The sequence below is a fragment of the Pinus tabuliformis genome, chromosome X (assembly GCF_031772625.1).
Source record: "Pinus tabuliformis cultivar Carrire ecotype Pingquan chromosome X, CPIR1, whole genome shotgun sequence".
Classification (NCBI taxonomy): domain Eukaryota; kingdom Viridiplantae; phylum Streptophyta; class Pinopsida; order Pinales; family Pinaceae; genus Pinus; species Pinus tabuliformis.
Window position 1 is genome coordinate 671,399,403 of NC_142308.1, and position 17,814 is coordinate 671,417,216.

The window sequence follows — 17,814 nt, forward strand, 5'->3', positions numbered from 1 at the left end:
AAATAGTCTAAATTCCTATATAAGAAATTTGTGGGTTCTAAAACAGAAAAGGTCATCATAAGGAGACCATCTCAAGGCCGCAATACAAAGCATGAAGGTCGTGGGTTCTAAGATATTGAAAGAGGCATGTCTTCCTTGTCAAGAAAGGCGAGTTTTGCAAACTTCAGGTTGGGAGGCCTACAATGGTATAGAAGTAGCCCTTCAGTCCAGCAAAGTGAAACAACTTGAAGAAGATGCTAGACCTCAGATTGGAGAGGCATTTTAAGCCTAGTCTCAAAGTTCTTACAATGACTGTGATAAACCCTAACCAGAGGGCCGAAATTGCAGAATGATGGCACACGTTTCATTTACAGATCTATCATCAAGAATAGCGAAGTAAGGAAGGGTTGATAAAGTTCATTTGAAACAAGGACCAATAGTAGGAGTCTAGTTTGAGGATCTATAGTAACATCTACAGCTTACCCTAACCAAAATTCAAGAGAAGCAACAGTTAAGAAGAGCATCTTGTTTTGACATCTTTAGAAACCTCTCTTAAAGACAATTTTGAAGGAAGTACAACTTTAACAATGAAATCAAGACTCTATCCTTGAAAAGCAGTCTCTTTCTATCGAAGTCAACTAGAGACTAGTCCTTTGCAAGAAAGGATGAGTTAAGGCTGCAGGAAGGAACATAAAGGAAGCAAGATTAGGAAGCAACTGTAAGGGCCCCAAAGGAAAAATGATTCTAACAAGTCCATTGATGATTGTATGAAAAACAAAATCTCCAGAAGAAAGAAAGGAAGTTAACAATGACAACTCCAAGGAACATACTATAGCTTGGTAATCAAGCTCGATCCATGGGCACTCTAATTAAAATGAATGAATAAAGAAATACCTCAATCATATCTAGATCAATTCAAGATCAAAAGGGAGCCGTTGCTATTCACAAAAAGATAAGTATTCTATTTTTTTTTCTTTCATTACATTGTTATTGACTTACTCAAGTATATCTGACTTTATTATCACTTGATTATAACCTTTTCTTTTATGATCCCCATGGAAAGGATTGCAGGTAAATGAAGTCAAAAGATTATGACTAGATTCAAAGGGAGCAGTTCAACTCTCAAGTTTTAAAATTAGCAATTAAAATTACACATGCAGATGCATCGATAAAAGAAGTTATGGCATCTTTGTTAGAAGCAATCATCTAGCAAGGCATCTAGATCACTTTATGTAGCAATATTATGGCATCATAAGGATCACAAGAATCAACCACTAAAATGGAATTGTTTTCTATATTATGACTTTGCAATTATTTGAAAATATTTATGTAGAGGTTTTTGAAGCTATTTTGTAAATCTTGAATTTATGGTTTGCTGGTATTTAGTATTTCTGGATTCTAGGTAGAAGTAAACCCTAGAAAACAAAAATCCTAACCCTAGTTGATTGTTACCTCCATGAATCCCTAGTTCTTGGGATATGGTATCTAAGGTTTGCTCACTGAATGTTTCTTTAATAAGTATCTTGAAACCCTAATAAAGTAGGGTTCTAAGGTATGCACTAAACCCTACCTAAGGTTGGGATGAAGATGGATCTTAGGACGCTAGGACCAAATGTTTCCACTGTAAGCAGAAATCCTAGACTAACAGAATTGACATCATGCTTGGTTGTGCTAATAATTGAGGTACATAATAAAGGGCTGAAGCAAGACAAGAAGAATAAAAGTATTCATGCCTGTTGATAACTCTATGGAAGATAATAAGCATGATCAAAAGAGGGAGCTATAAAATAAGCTTGTTGATATTGGTTATAGATTCTTCAAGAGAGGAAGAAAAGACCATTCCATAGAAGATATATATTCCCTCTTGGATTAAGGTATTTGAAGCTTGCTAACTAGTTTGTTCCAAGAACATGATGATTAATTCATGCAGGATCAAGATCTCTAGATCGATGTGAAGTTGAGCTCTATTCGAATCGTTGACCTCCAAAGAGGCAAGCAGCAGTAGAGGCTATCGTATTGACTTGACATTGTTGGACAGATATTGGGAGAACATAGTTTTGCTATCTGAAAGGAAATATTGTAGAAATGCAGATGATAGAATAATATTTGAATTAAATTGATGACATTATCATTAAAGTAACATGTGGCACAAGGGATTGTTGGATGCGAGAATCATGGACAGGGGAAGCTTTAGCTAAAGCTCTATATTGGTACCTTGGCAAATGGTCTAGATGGTACCAAGATCTGTTAGGGTTGGTATCTTGGTAGGTAGCCTAGATGATACCTAGATCCCTATTAGGGTTGGTACCTTGGCAGGTGGCCTAGATAGTACCAAGATCCTTGTTGGTGTCTTGGCAGGTAGCCTAGATGACACCTAGATATTGATTGAGTTGGTGCCATGGCAGGTAGCTTAGATGACATATGGATCCTTGTTGAGTTGGTGTCTTGGCAGGTAGCCTAGATGACACCTAGATCCTTGATTGAGTTAGCATCTTGGCAGGTAGCCTAGATGACACCTAGATCCTTGTTGAGTTGGTGTCTTGGTAGGTAGCCTAGATGACACCTAGATCCTGATTAAGTTGGTGTCTTGGCAAGTTGCCTAGATGACACTTGGATCCTTGTCGAGTTGGTGTCTTGGCAGGTAGCCTAGATGACACCTAGATTCCTGTTGGTTTGGTGCATTGGCAAGTCGCCCAGATGGCACCTAGATCCCTTCATGGGTTGATACCTTGACAGTTAGCCTAGATGGCATCAAGATCTCTAGCATTGTGTTTGTTGATACTCTTCTTAGAACATTTCAACTTGAGGTCATCCTTGTACCATTTGTACAATTATGAATACCTTCGTAGTGAAGAGGAGTGTTGAGAAATGTAATTATGCTCGGTCTTCATAATTGCTATTATATTTGTATCATTATATATTTATTGTAAAAATGAAAAAGAAGATTATTTTTGAAGCATGGGTTTCATGCTCTTTTTTATTTGTCATCTAGGTCAAGCATGTTCTTCATGCTTCTAGGATTTACTTGAGTCAAAAGAGTCCTTATTATATGTATAAGACCCTTCTTGGGTATTTGTATCATAAAATAAAAATGTATTTTGTGTCAAGATAGTCTAAAAGACCTCCATAACCAAGTCGGTCTTGCCCAAGAGAAGTCGGCCTAGAAGAGGGTTATTTAACCATTGAAGAAGGCTACATATAGATGATGAATTCGACCTCCTTGTCACTCAATCAATTCAGCCATTCAATCTACAATAAGAAGAAAAAAGTATGAAAGTCAAAGGGCGGGCAAAAAACTTGAATTTTTATGCTTGGAATCTCTCACACATGCGAAGCTAGGGTTTCTGGAATTCTGCTAGAGGCCGAAAGTTGTAGGACTGAAAATTACAAAAGGACAAAATTCTGATTTAACCAAATTGCAGAAGCTTGACTTTTGTTGACTTTTGTTGACTTAAAGGAGGAATTATTGAAGGGTTGGCTTAGTGATTGGAGAAGGTCTTGGGTCTTGGTCAAGGGTCGTGGATGTCTAATTTGATCTAATTCTATAAGAAGAGAATTATTTATGGGTTTTTCCCCTTAGTGGGGTTTTTCCCTAGCATGGAGCCTATATCTTGTGTCTATTTGTTCTCTTGTGATCTTCATTATTTATGGTTTGATAATTGTTTGATGAAAAGAACGCAATAAGAAGAAAAATTCTAATAATAATCACAAGCAGTTATCAAAGTAAAGAGAAATCACCCTTATATGTTGCCCTAATAGATTTCTCAACATGTCCTAATCTCTGACTCTTGTTCTGGCCATCTTTGCGAAACACAAATAAACTGGAGACCACTGCTGGAAGTCTCCTCCTCCTTCTTGCTCGGCGTTCCTTCTACTACTCTCACTCCCTCTAGAATGTGCAAATCTGCTCTCACTTGCCTCCGAAAATCCTTCTCTAACACTCGCACTACCTGCTACTCCTCCATTGGGCAACTCGCTCTACCTTCAAGAAGTCCTTCTCCAGATTCTAGCACACGTATTGTTGCTCCTGAGGCACACACTGGCTCAACTGGCAAGTCTACTATGGCCTTTTGCTACTAGAAATCACAAATCTCCTCCTGGAAACTAGAAACTGGAAATCCTCTAAGAAATATTCTGGAAATTCACTCTCTATGTGATTTTCTCTTCCTGCCCTACATGGATCTGCAACTACAAACCCTTGCTGCAAATATTTGCGCTCAGATCTACTCAACTAATCTGCTCACTGGAACCCTCTCTCCAACAAATCCACTATCAGCTGGAACTGCTACTGAACAAATCGAACTTTACCTCCTCATTGATTCTTGAAATCGATTTTTCTCCCCAGCAATTCACACTACCTGGCTAGTCTGCGTAGATCTGACATAATGTGATTCAAATCTCCCTCTGAAACTGCACAAAATTGCTTCCTTCGATTCTAAGCCTCCGATTTGATCAACAGTGCACTGATACCATGTGAAATTTCCTTAAATGCATCAACTGGAGTTTATTCTTCTAACTGATTAGCAGTTTATTTGTTTACGACAAATAACGAATAAATCACTAATGCATTCTTCACAATAAAAAATGCGTTGTGGGATATAAAATCAGGAACTGAAAAATAGATGCAAACGCATAAAAAATAAACACCAATTTTTTTGGACTAAACATCCCCGGAAAAACCCTGAAGGGAAAACCAATGCAGCAGAAGAGGGTTTATTTTATTATGCAACAATTTGGGAATTATTACAACTAGATGCCCAACTAGCTATCCTCCGGCAAATATATTGTCCAAATAATCTGGAGATCAAGGATCTCCTCTGCTAATCAACTTGGCCTTCTCTAGCTTGCCCAAACCCCAAACTGGCTACTTGCACTATAGCTTGGAACTCGCATTGTTGGCTCTGGATAACTCACATTACCTTGAAACTGGCTCAAAGTGAGTCATCCTGCCACTAGAAGTGACTCACTATGTCTCCTGAAAGCTAATCTGGCCTCCAACAACTGAATCAACCCTCTTCTGACAACTAGCTCAAGGGTTTTTGGCTATTCACACTACTTGTACGGCCTCCCTGCAGATGAATTTTGGCCTCCCTTTTCCTGCCACTATAGCACTGCAAAATAACTAGGAAACTCTCTGTAATCCTGCTCCCAAATTATTTGTTGCTCCCTCTCTTCAATGTTCTCCCTCTAGCTCGAACTGCGGCCTCATTAAATCTGCGAATTGGGTGGCTCGATCTGCCAAGATAACCGATGCTCAATGTATCTCTCTCCACCCCTTTGATCTGCTCTTATAATCTCTCATTGCATCTTCAACGACCATGATTAAATCTCCATCAACGGCTAAGATCAATTAGACTTCATCAATAGAAGTCTCTAGAGCAATCTCGAACATCCTTAATTAATTAGCTTTAATTTACCAGTTTTCCTAAGTTAGACTTGGGAATTATTTTAATTATGGCAAATTAATTTAATTAAGGTGTTTCACAAGCTTATTGTGAAACCTTTTCTGAGTTTTGTAGATCTCGCGTTCCTTAGCCTCTTAGCATCTTCTAAGACTAGAATATAGAAAATCCAAGAAATCCTGCAACTGCTAATATGAACAATCTGAAATATAATTTCTTTTCATATAAACAAAGAATTTATCTAGTTATTTTGCAGCGAAATAATTTTAACAAAAATAAGACAATCACATAATAAAAACACATTGTTTTTCTAGGGAACCCAACTGGAAAAACCCTTTGCTTGCTTGATAATTTTATCGAAGAAATTTTAGAAGATCTCTTAAAAATACAACTTGTTTCAATCTAAAAACAACCTTGTTTCCCTGCCTTGAACCAAGGTTGAAACCCTTGCAAGATTGTTGATCCTTGCCTCCTAAATTTATGTACACAAGCTTCTCTTGGCACATCTCTCTCACAAACTCCACACATAAAACTGTGCAACCTTCTCACAAACCCGTGAGCTCTATTGTCTTGTCTCACCAACTCGTGCTCACAAGACAATGATCAAATTTGTCCCTTTGTTCCTCCTTTTAAAGGAATTTCGAATGGCCAAGCTTAGTGAGCTTCTAATTAAGGAGTTTTCTTTTGTGATTGATTGAGTTAGCATGAGTTAACTACTCATGCAACTCATCCTATCTCAAATCAAGGACTTGAGACTCAAACACACGTTCTTTTCCTCAATTAACTCGCACTAGAAGACTAATAACTCAGCCTTCCACTTTAACACATTAGTTAACTGCTTCATAACTCCTCCTAACTTTTAGGAATTGATCCTAAATTATAGGAACTTGTCCTAATTTGTAGGGACTTATCCTAAATCTTAGGAATTTGTCCTAACTTATAGGAATTAGCTCCTAACTTATAGGAATTGGTTCCTAACTTATAGGAACTCGAGCATGCTAAGGAAGAACTCGTTGAGGTCCCTTTGATTAAGGCACAAATCAAGGAACCCTTTCTCGCTATCATTTTCAACATAGAACACCTGTTCAATGCTACCATAAACTAACAACGGGCATATGTGATTTAAATAGGGGGATTACTATCTTCTCCCATCCATGATGCTTATGATATAAATGACGGGACTCTATAACACCAACATCTATTCTAGCATATAAAACCAAAAGGATGGAGAGTTATTTGATCAGGATCATCCTCATATCTCATATCACAATCGATTGGTGCCAAAGTTAAAGAATGGCACGCTGAAGGTGACAAGGGATACATGTGGGTTTAATTAGCTTTCAATTCCAGTTTGGGATGAATTGTTTGCCATAGTTGCAAACTATGGCTTTCTCTTCAGGCACAGATGACAATGGTATCAATGCATTTGTATGGAAAATAAGCCTTGGCTTGGATTATTTGTTGTTGGGTCGGCCTCCCTTACCATCAACTCAAACCAGGGATTTGCTAAGTAGAAGTGGCAAACAACTAGTAATTGGAAATGGGTATATAGTGTATAATTCGTATTGAGGCTACCCTGCTCCCAGAAGTTGAGCAAATATTCACAAAAATAAGTCATAGTTGGAAGGTTGTAGGGTCATATTCCATTCAAATAGTCAACAAACAAGGAGGCTCCAATGGTTCACTTCCATTACAAAAGAGGCTTTGTGTGCTGTGTCAACTTAGGGCTATGAAATGAGGCCTAAAGCAATGTGAGGACACTGCAAAAGCACAATGTAGCATCATGAACTGGACCATCCGCTTGAATAAGTGGAAGGAAGAAATTTGAGAAAAATAATCAAAGGGAAAACTCTGCCAAGGATGCTTGTGCAGTCGACACAGCAAAACATATCTTTGAAATTCAAGAATGGGAAAAAGAGGTGGATGCCTTCAGGGAGATTCATCGAGAGAAGTACATGGGGCTTAGTGAAGTAAAAACTTTGCAGCTACGGGTTGGTAGAATAGTGACCCACCACGACCTTCCTCTATATATTGTATTATCATCCCCTGCTGATGATGCTTGTTGTCGCTCAAATGGTACAGGCACGGTGCGAAAACGACTCAAATCAAGGGTTGTCACTCTGATCCCCGACCTCTTTGTTCTAATTGTCTCCCAACAACACGCTATGGGGGGTAGTCCCTATGGAAGATGGAAATCAAGGACAAGTTAGAAACCAACGAATCCAGGAGACACGATGGAATGGCCTAGCCACTTGGTTGATTTAGCAAGCTTTTAGAGATTAGATTCAATTCTTAATGAGACCAGTGCCTAATGGAATCAACTTGCTTTATATAAATTAAGGACCAAATGACCGAATGAACAACTGTTACTTAATGAATACTTAATTATACTAGATGAGATGCAAATTCTACGACTTAGGTGAGATGCAAGATCTTGGTTTATTTTAATTATATGCCTATTCTAGGTGTATCCTTCCTCTTAACTATTTCGAAGCTAGTCTCTATAGTAGGTTGTGAGAAAGAGGCCAAAGGTAAGCAAGCAAAGGCTTGATTAATGATACCTCCTCTTAGGTACTAACCACCCGATGCCTCCGGCGCTGCAGAGACTGTGGCTCTGACGACTGCAAGGTCACCGTGTTAACCACTAAAGAGGTGCTAGGCTCCTCAAGTTAGATGAGAAAAGTGGTCCTATTCTCTATCAACCAAGCTTATGCTTTGAGGTAAGTTATTAATGCCAGACTAATCTTAGGATGCGTAATGCGAGAGTATTGAGTGCTTCTTGAGTTAAGATTGTTTATGTTAAGTACTTAGTTATACTTTGTCTTATGATGAAGATTACTTAATAACAAATTAATGATGATCTTAACACAAGATGAAATGTGCTCAATATTATAGTGCCAACAAGATACAAGATATATCCACGATACAAATGTTCAATAACCAAAGATCCACAATAGATAAACAATAGAGCACTTATCCACTTATAACAATTAGCCAATGAGACAATATGAGATGCCAATGACAATTATCAAAAGAGACTATGAGATTGTAAATGCTCTTAGCCAATATTTCTCAACGATTAGCCTCTTCAATGTTAACAAAACAATTAGTAAGAAATGTGCAATTAGATGCACCAATCCTTAGATCTTAAATATCACAATGATTACCAATTAGATTCTCGATTAGCGAAGATCATAAATTTTGCTCAAGGGACATTCAATGATATTCTTTAAACACAATTGGAACAAAACATTTTAATGCCAATTAGAGTGATAGAAACAATTAGATCTCAAAAGACAAGTGATGTAACACAAGATGCCCAAATAACAATGTCAAAAGATTAAAGTGCTTCAAAGAGCAAGCTTATTATTGCACAATTAGGATTATGGAACTTTCACAAGACAACAAACAGTAGTGTTCTTATCCAATAGCACTTTAGACAATGAAACAATTCTTTCCCACAATCAATTATTAGAGCATGAACAATAGAATGTTACTTATGTTCCGATGTTATCCAAATGAGCAATAATGGAGCTTTTTGACAGCAGTTGTTTACTTGTGTTTTAAAGCACTTTTAGATGCAAAATGAGATGTCGAATGCAAGAGAAACAAACCACTACCAAAAGCACTTTGCCAAGACTAGATTTATGAATGAGTTAGCCCTCTTATGATGCAAATGCCACTGTTTATATCAGACTTCAGAGAACTTATGACAGTCACCCAATTATCATGAAATAAGCCAATCAAATGAAAACCCAATTCATGCAATGATTTACCAATGTATTTAGAGCATGTGTGAGTTAATTTTATGTTGATCCAATGTATCTTTTACCACTGTTATGAAAGATTTAATCTTGCTATAGCAAAATAGTGAGAATTAGAGTGTTTAGAGATCAAACCCTTGAGCCCTTTGGGATTGGAGATGGCTAGTCTTCTAGCCCAAATTTTCTCCAATATCTATGCCACCTGAGAACACAAATTTTTACCCCATTTCTCTGCAAAGCACACCATGAATTAGCTTTAGAAATCAAGTGCCTAACTGCAGAGATGAAACAAGAGCAAATGAAGCAAGGCTAGGGCCAAGGAAGAGGGCTAGAAGCCAAGGCAAGGCAATGCCTAGCCTAATAAGGCTAGCACCTAGAGAAAGAGGGATGCCAAGGGCTCACGGCAAGGAGGAAGAGGCCCTAATGGGCCTGCGACTCAAGGAAAGGAGCCACAAGGGCTCACGGCAAGCCCTTCAAGGGCTATCGTCAAGGAAAAGAGGAGGTCGAGACCTCTTTTGGCCTGTGGCAAGGCTAAAGAGGGTAGGTCGAGGGTAGAAAAGGAGGATAGAGAGGGGATTAGGGCAGACTGAAAGCAAGACGCAGAAGAGAAGGGGCAGCAGAGGGCTGGAGAGGCAGGGAAAGGCTTGTGACCAAGCCTTAGGGGCCTGAAAAAGCCTACGGTAAGCCCTAAAAGGGCTACTTTCAAGCTTGAAGGGGAGGTCGAGGCCTCTAAGCCTCACGACAAGGAAAAATCAGGGGAGTCATGGCCCTTAAAGGCTACGGCTAGGCTAACCTAGGGGAATGAATAGGCTAGGAAGAGGACGTTGGGCCTGGAGGCCCTAAAAAATTTGAAACCCTTGCCAAAATTTCAGAATTGCTTCAGATCTTCAATATTGCTCAATTTCACTGCAAAATATTTGATGTTGGTCCTGCAAAAAAATTGGAGACTAGATGTTACCCTCAAGGGCCTAGATCTAGCTCAAACCCCAACAAATCTTCTTCAAATAGCTGCAAAACCAGGGTTCGAAAAAATTATTCTACAAAAAATAATTTACAAAATATATACAAATATACAATGCTTGAGAGATTTTTGGAAGAATAATTTTGATAATAATGACAATGGCTTGATGTATTTCAAAAGATAGATATTTAACCACAGTCTTAGCAAAGTAAGAAAATCACATAAATTTCTTTAAGTCCAAACGAGGTCAGCATGTGCCCACAATCTGTGAACTTCGAAGCCAAGTGTCACGCCCCTACACCTGCGGTAGTCTTTCAACCGCTTATAGCGAAGTGCGGCACTACCAATCGTTTTCTTTTCACCAATACTTACGATTGTAGACTACGCCTAACATTCCATACTTAGTCTTATTTTCGTTACCAAGTATTATTATGTGTTCCTTTATACAAGTGGAAGCCCATAACATTCACACAAACAGCGTTATACAAGAGAAATGCACAACAATATAAAGGGAGGGGCAACTCCCTGCAATATGAGTCTACTCGTATCAATATATTATACAATCTTCAATGTTACAAAGCTTTACAAGTTAAATCTTAGGAAACCTCAAATTTACACTTAGCCAATTTTCAACTTCGGCAAACTCGGTTGCCCAGCTCGTCGGCGCCTCCGCACGGTCGCCGCACGACTCACCAACCCTTTGTTCACCTCGTCGCACGATCGTGTTGTTTGCCCAACTTGGGAGCGCCTCCAAGTCGCCACACACAGGTGCTTCTGCCCGAGACACACCTTTGTTCACAATCTCAACACTTCACCAAGTCACACTGTGCACACTTGCACGACGGGCAGGCGCTCACCCGAGTCACCCAAGAACCCGTGCCAAGTCGTCACACAAACCGGGCGCCCACGCCCTTGTTCACCATCAGGCGCTCCTTCGCACAACCCGGGCGCCACACACCCGTGCATGCCCTACACTTCGTCCGGCGGGCGACCTCTGCCCGCGCCCTCACCCAAGATTAAGACAGCACGTTTCTCCTTCGTGTAGCCTCGCCCAAGGTTGGGTGCATCACCTTATGCGACCTCCTTATATTGCTGCAGCCACCTCTTATTCCCACGCACTTCTCCTTTTGTTGGATGAGCGAAGATGCTTGTTGAGCGATGGTTCAAATGAGCCATCGCATGACTAACTTATACGCTGTCCACGGTTATGCCATTCCCTTGGCCGACCCGTTTAACTTATCAACCAACGCGTTTGTCCATGCTTGTGGCTTGGTCGGCCCGTCGACCAACGCCCTCAACCATCACTTCCAACCGTCGGCTTTACTCCATGAACGCCCACGCTCAACCATCGTATAAACATACGTGACCGCTCACACTTTCGCATTATTCTTCCAAGTCGTTCGTGCGTTCTCCATCGCACTTTGCACCGGCGGTGAGTTCTCGGACCGCAGGTCCTTACATCCTCCTCCACCTGAAGTCGTTGTCGTCCTCGACAACATACCATCCTGGTAGCCATCCACCAAGATTATCAACAACTGTCTCACCCATGGTGTCAACTCCTCCACATACTGCAACCATCTCTGCAACATATTTAGAACTCCCGTCTCCATCATGTGTCATCCCAGCAACCATCTGTCACCAAGATCACCATACCAAGGTATACACCCCATCGGTATGTCGTACACCGGAAATCATCTCAATCCCATCGACCATCTCATCGCTATCTCCACATGCTGCTCCCCATCGTGGAAGGCTAGTCCCTCTATCTCAAGCTACATGCTTCCTGCAACATCTCGTGTGGACCTCATCATGTGTCGTCCTCATGTGAACTGCTGCCGTGATACTCCAACAAATCCTAACACATCTCTGCACATTGAGCTCCCCCATGTTTGAACTAGTCGGGTGATCAGTCCAACTGTCACGCTCAAACCATGAGAATGCACATCCTCATGCCATCATCAGCTGTTTCTCAGAACATCCTGTCACATCCTCAACTCGATCAAGAATCCATCTCCATACAAGTGTAAGCCATGCCTAGGTCCATGAAGTAGTCCTCATCTCGTCTGCAACATGTTGTCCATGATGTCTGGTACTAATGTGCCGCATAAAATCAGTCACATCTACCCCAACATCATCATCCATATGTGTGCCTCCTCAATATGAAGAGACCATCTCATCAAACTTCGACTCTCGATGTGCCACATCTAGGTCCATGAAGCAACCTCCATCATATCTGCAATGTGCCATCCCTCAAGTCTGCCATAGAAACAAGTATCCACTTGTCTCATCTCCCATGTGCTGCCCATGATCATAGATCAATCAGCTCCCATGTGTCCAAAGTGGTTAAGTCTCGGCTCAACCCATGCCCAAGTGTTGCCACCAAGGCATCATCATCGTTGTAACTCCATCACTCCAAAGTGTCTCATATCGATCCTCCACATCAAGTCACTCTTTCAAGCCATTCCCATACATGTACTCGAAAGTATGCACCCCATCCTGCATCAAAGTCTCTAACCTCAGCTCCTCAATGCATCAGATCCTCTAAGTCCACCATATATGAAGTCCCTAAAAGTCACAACCTCATGTCATCCTGAGCTCCATGAGTCATCTCCAACCAACATCTCAGCAAGCATGCAAGTCTCGGTACAAAGGTCTCTGCAAGATGCCTCAGCTCTCCATGTAGTAGGAATGCTCCTTAGTCTGCTCACAACTCCATCCAAGTCCATGGCCTTGTTGTACAAGAGTGCATAACCTCTCCATCGGCTCATAAGTAAAACATCTCCATGTCACACTAGCAAATCCATCTGCACAACATCCCTGCCTTGGCACTCCCCATTGGATGCCCATATGACACCTCTATAAGTGCTCCTGCATCATGTACCTGCATAAGACTGCCATGCTCCATGTCTCCAACCTGATGTCCATGACTAAGTTGCCCATGAAGTCCAACCAAGTAGACCCATCACAACAATCGGTCATCCTCATCCAAGTCTGCAATCTTCGGTCTAGTGAACTTGGTCACCTAACCATATCATCATCACATCATGAGTCCCTTCCATCATAGCTCCCCCACTGAAGGTTCCACCAAGACTATCTCTTGGTCTCGGCCATGAGAAGTCCACCCAAGTATCATCATATCTAAGTGTGTGCCCTCCTCAATCTGCCCATGAGTCATGTCGGGCACTTAGCCAATTCTCCATGTGGCTAAAGCACGACCCATCCTTCGCAATGATCATCATGTTCCTCCCTTGTCGCAGGCCTTTGTACCTCCTACCATCAGGTCACAAACAACTCCAACAAGTCCCGCAACAGTCAACAATCCTTGCTTCTCCATACAAGGTCTCATCATAGACATCCATGGTAAGATCCTCCCTAGCATCAGCAAACTGATTTTGCTCTTCCCTGCATATGGTCCATCCATCAAATGCCCAAATGAAACACAAGTATCAATACTTACTTCATCATCATGAGGCTCCTCCATGTGAGTATCCCCATCCATCCATGTCTACAAACTGCACGATCCTGGTCCAACTTGATCGATCTCAAGTTCATCCTCCATTGTTGTCACATCTGCAACATCCTCAATCATCATGACTTCGTCTTCCTTGTTAGCACAATCTGCAACTTCGTCTTGCTCCATTGTCCAACCAAGTTGAAGAAGTTCGTCTTCAACATTCTTTTCCAAGACCTCAAGCTTATCTCGAATCCGGGGATTCTCTTCTTTCATCCGCTTCAACCTACATAAGGTAAGCAAGAGCTTCCCTTCGCATTCTTCCAAACCTGCCATATCTTGTCGTTCAGCTTGGTCCAAGCACGATGCTTCACCTCTACTAAACCTGTTTCACCATTTAACTGAATCACCCTGATATTCCACCTGTCACCTGCAAAACTTGAACTCCCTTTCAAGTCTTCGGTCTTCGTAGAATCAGCTCCTTGATTCAGTCCACCAGCACCAGCTCCCCAGCACTAGCTCTGATACCAACTGTCACGCCCCTACACCTGCGGTAATCTTTCAACCGCTTATAGCGAGGTGCGGCACTACCAATCGTTTTCTTTTCACCAATAATTACGATTGTAGACTACGCCTAACATTCCATACTTCGTCTTATTTTCGTTACCAAGTATTATTATGTGTTCCTTTATACAAGTGGAAGCCCATAACATTCACACAAACAGCATCATACAAGATAAATGCACAACAGTATAAAGGGAGGGGCAACTCCCTGCAATATGAGTCTGCCCGTATCAATATATTATACAATATTCAATGTTACAAAGCTTTACAAGTTAAATCTTGGGAAACCTCAAATTTACACTTAGCCAATTTTCAACTTCAGCAAACTCGGTTGCCCAGCTCGTCGGCACCTCCGCACGGTCGCCGCACGACTCACCAACCCTTTGTTCACCTCGTCGCACGATTGTGTTGTTTGCCCAACTTGGGCGCGCCTCCAAGTCGCCACACACGGGCGCCTCTGCCCGAGACACACCTTTGTTCACAATCTCAACACTTCACCAAGTCACACCATGCACACTTGCACGATGGGCGGGCGCTCACCCGAGTCACCCAAGAACCCGTGCCAAGTCGTCGCACAAACCGGGCACCCACGCCCTTGTTCACCGTCGGGCGCTCCTTCGCACAACCCGGGTGCCACACACCCGTGCACGCCCTACACTTCGTCCGGCGGGCGACCTCTACCCGCGCCCTCACCCAAGATTAAGACAGCAAATTTCTCCTTCTTGTAGCCTCACCCAAGGTTGGGCGCATCACCTTATGCGACCTCCTTATATTGTTGCGGCCACCTCTTATTCCCACGCACTTCTCCTTTTGTTAGATGAGCGAAGATGCTTGTTGAGCGATGGTTCAAATGAGCCATCGCATGACTAACTTATACGCTGTCCACGATTATGCCATTCCCTTGGCCGACCCGTTTAACTTATCAACCAACGCGTTTGTCCATGCTTGTGGCTTGGTCGACCCGTCGACCAACGCCCTCAACCATCACTTCCAACCGTCGACTTTACTCCATGAACGCCCACGCTCAATCATCATATAAACATAGGTGACCGCTCACACTTTCACATTATTCTTCCAAGTCGTTCGTGCGTTCTCCATCGCACTTTGCACCGGCGGTGAGTTCTCGGACTGCAGGTCCTTACACCAAGGGTCGAGGAAACTGCAAACTCTATATATTTTCTTCAAGAAAACTTGTTAGACATATGGCGAATTAGATCACCTAAGATAGACGCAAAATCTACCAATAAAATGTTCTTATCGCCATTTAATGAATAAACAAGCTGATAAAAAATTTAAGTCTAATATACGCAAGCACATACCCAGCACATACCACAAATCAATGAGACAAAGACACCATGAACTATACCCCAATGTCTTTGATTATGAGTTTCAAACGTTCCCAGCAGAACAGTGGCTTCACACCAACATTTACAAAATTACATCAGCCAAAGATTTCATCATTAAAAGCAAAATGTCTTCTATTTATAGAGAAATCCCTCCAAATGAAAAATACAGCTAGTTGGCTTGATCCTCATCAAAATAATCCCGATCGTCTTTTAATCTCGATCTCGATCATTTTTAATCTCTGCCATCGAAAATATTTATTTTTGAGGAATTTTCGAATTTCTCATTAAAACCATTTTTTATTAATCCAAAAATGAGTATTTTGGATTAATTTCCTCAAAAATTTGACTTCGACCTAACCACCAAGGTCCAAGAGTTTATTTTTCTTAAAAAATCCATTTTTGCCTTTGTGTGGGACCTCCAAAAATTAGTTTTTTTGGCCTATGAATTTTTGGTCATTTTCTACTTGGAAAAATTAATTTCTCTAAAATTTAATTTTTTGACTCTACATAAATTAATTTTCTAGCTTAAAATTTAATTGTTATTTTGCCAGAAAAATTAATTAATTGACACTTGAGGGGATTAATTATTTTTTCCACCCTCAAATACATTAGCCATGGTGTCTGATTGCTTGGGACCATGCACCAAAACATTTTTTTACATCAGATAATTACAAAGTCAACCCTCAAAGGGGGAATACCCATTCCTTATAGACCCTCATAATTTTTACCAAATTCTACGACACAATATGATCTAGTAGACCAAGTGACTTATAATAGAATAATTTAGCCAAATAGCTTAAATTATTCCCAAATCACGTTTACAATAGACTCGACTAAAAACATTAGGACTCACCTAAGCCTTTGTCAATAAATTCCACCCTAGCCTTGGGGTTTAAGCTGAAGGGAAAAACTCTGTCGATTATTTGTGTTTAGAAACACACATAATCCAGTGAGATGAAAAACCTCCTAGGATGAAATTTGTTGCCAAAATAATAGGCTTACCTAGGTTGTTACATAATTAAACGGTTGTACTAGCATCATTTACATTATAAAATGCAGAATTTGGATTTACAATGACATATGAAAGTGTTGGTTGATGATTCTAAACTTTGAAAATTTTGGTACAACTGCTTCCTTGGACTTGTGACAAAATGTGTGCAACAATGCTAAGTCATCAAGAGTATCCATCCCTGTGGTTTCTCCTCAAACCTCAGAGGCCAATTGGCTCATGTTGTGCTTTCAAGACATGGAACTAGAGTCTAGACTATGGCACGGATGAGGTCAACCCTGCAGCTGAATTTAAGAAGGAGAAGCACCTGGATGACGCTGGGGCAGAGCCATAGGAGAATATGCAAGTTGGCACCAGTATAGACTTGGAAAATAGTATTTTTCTTTACAAGTTCTTTTTTTTATATTTTGTTATAAAATACTTTTGCTTAATCAATTTGTAAGGCAATAGAGCTCCCGAGCCACAAAATACTGGAATAAGAAAGATAGAAAGAAAGAAAGAAATTATTTTAACGTCCACGAGGCTAAAGATAGCCTATGGGACAGATTGCTTCTTCATCTACTTGATGTATTCGGCCCTTTTTCTGTGAAGCTTCAAAATAAATGCTCCCAGCTTCTCGACAAACCCCTCGCTAAATAGATTATCCCAAGAGCTAGCTGCCAGCATATCTGCATAAATTGAATAAGCAGGTTTGCATTTTGGACATTCAGCCACAACCATCTTTATTCTTTTTTTGTATTACAAGGTTGTCTGGTTTGGCCACAGCATTTTCTAATATGAATTATAACCGTTGTTGTGAAAAAATGATGAATTATGCTGATTATCTACCGCCTCTTAGGAGATGTCCCAATGGAGAATGCCACCAAACCATTAAAAAATATCTTAAATTGGTGAAGTGGAACATTAGAAAATTGGCAATTCCCACGCAATGGTTCGTAATTAGAACATTATTAACAAGAATCTTGCCCTCTGTGACTACCTTTCAAAAGTTCAAGTGGGAAAAAATAAGCATAGGAACATCATGTAGATGGTACAGTTCCAAGAAAGATAAGGCAAACGGAGAGCAAGATCAACATTTTGTCAATATGACTATGGGGGTAGACACAGAAAGTGGATTAAACCCTATAAATGTAAGCATGTGGTTCAAGTTTTTCCTTGTTAAGAACCTGGACCCTTTCAAGAATAAGTGTTATAAATGGGAAGATGCAGTGTAAAAGATAGAACTGTCAACGGATTGTTTCACAAACATATCACATAGTTCTAATCAAATAGACTGGCCCAAACATAATAAGGACACATTCCACAATACAAAGCAATAGAGCATAAGGGATTGGATCT

The 17,814-nt window shown here is 40.8% G+C and overlaps 1 protein-coding gene across 3 annotated transcripts in view; it reads right to left on the reverse strand.

Moving 5' to 3' along the window:
• LOC149141747 (uncharacterized) overlaps positions 1–17,814 on the reverse strand; it is a 120,915-nt gene that overhangs the window by 98,914 nt on the left and 4,187 nt on the right. The window lies entirely within an intron of this gene.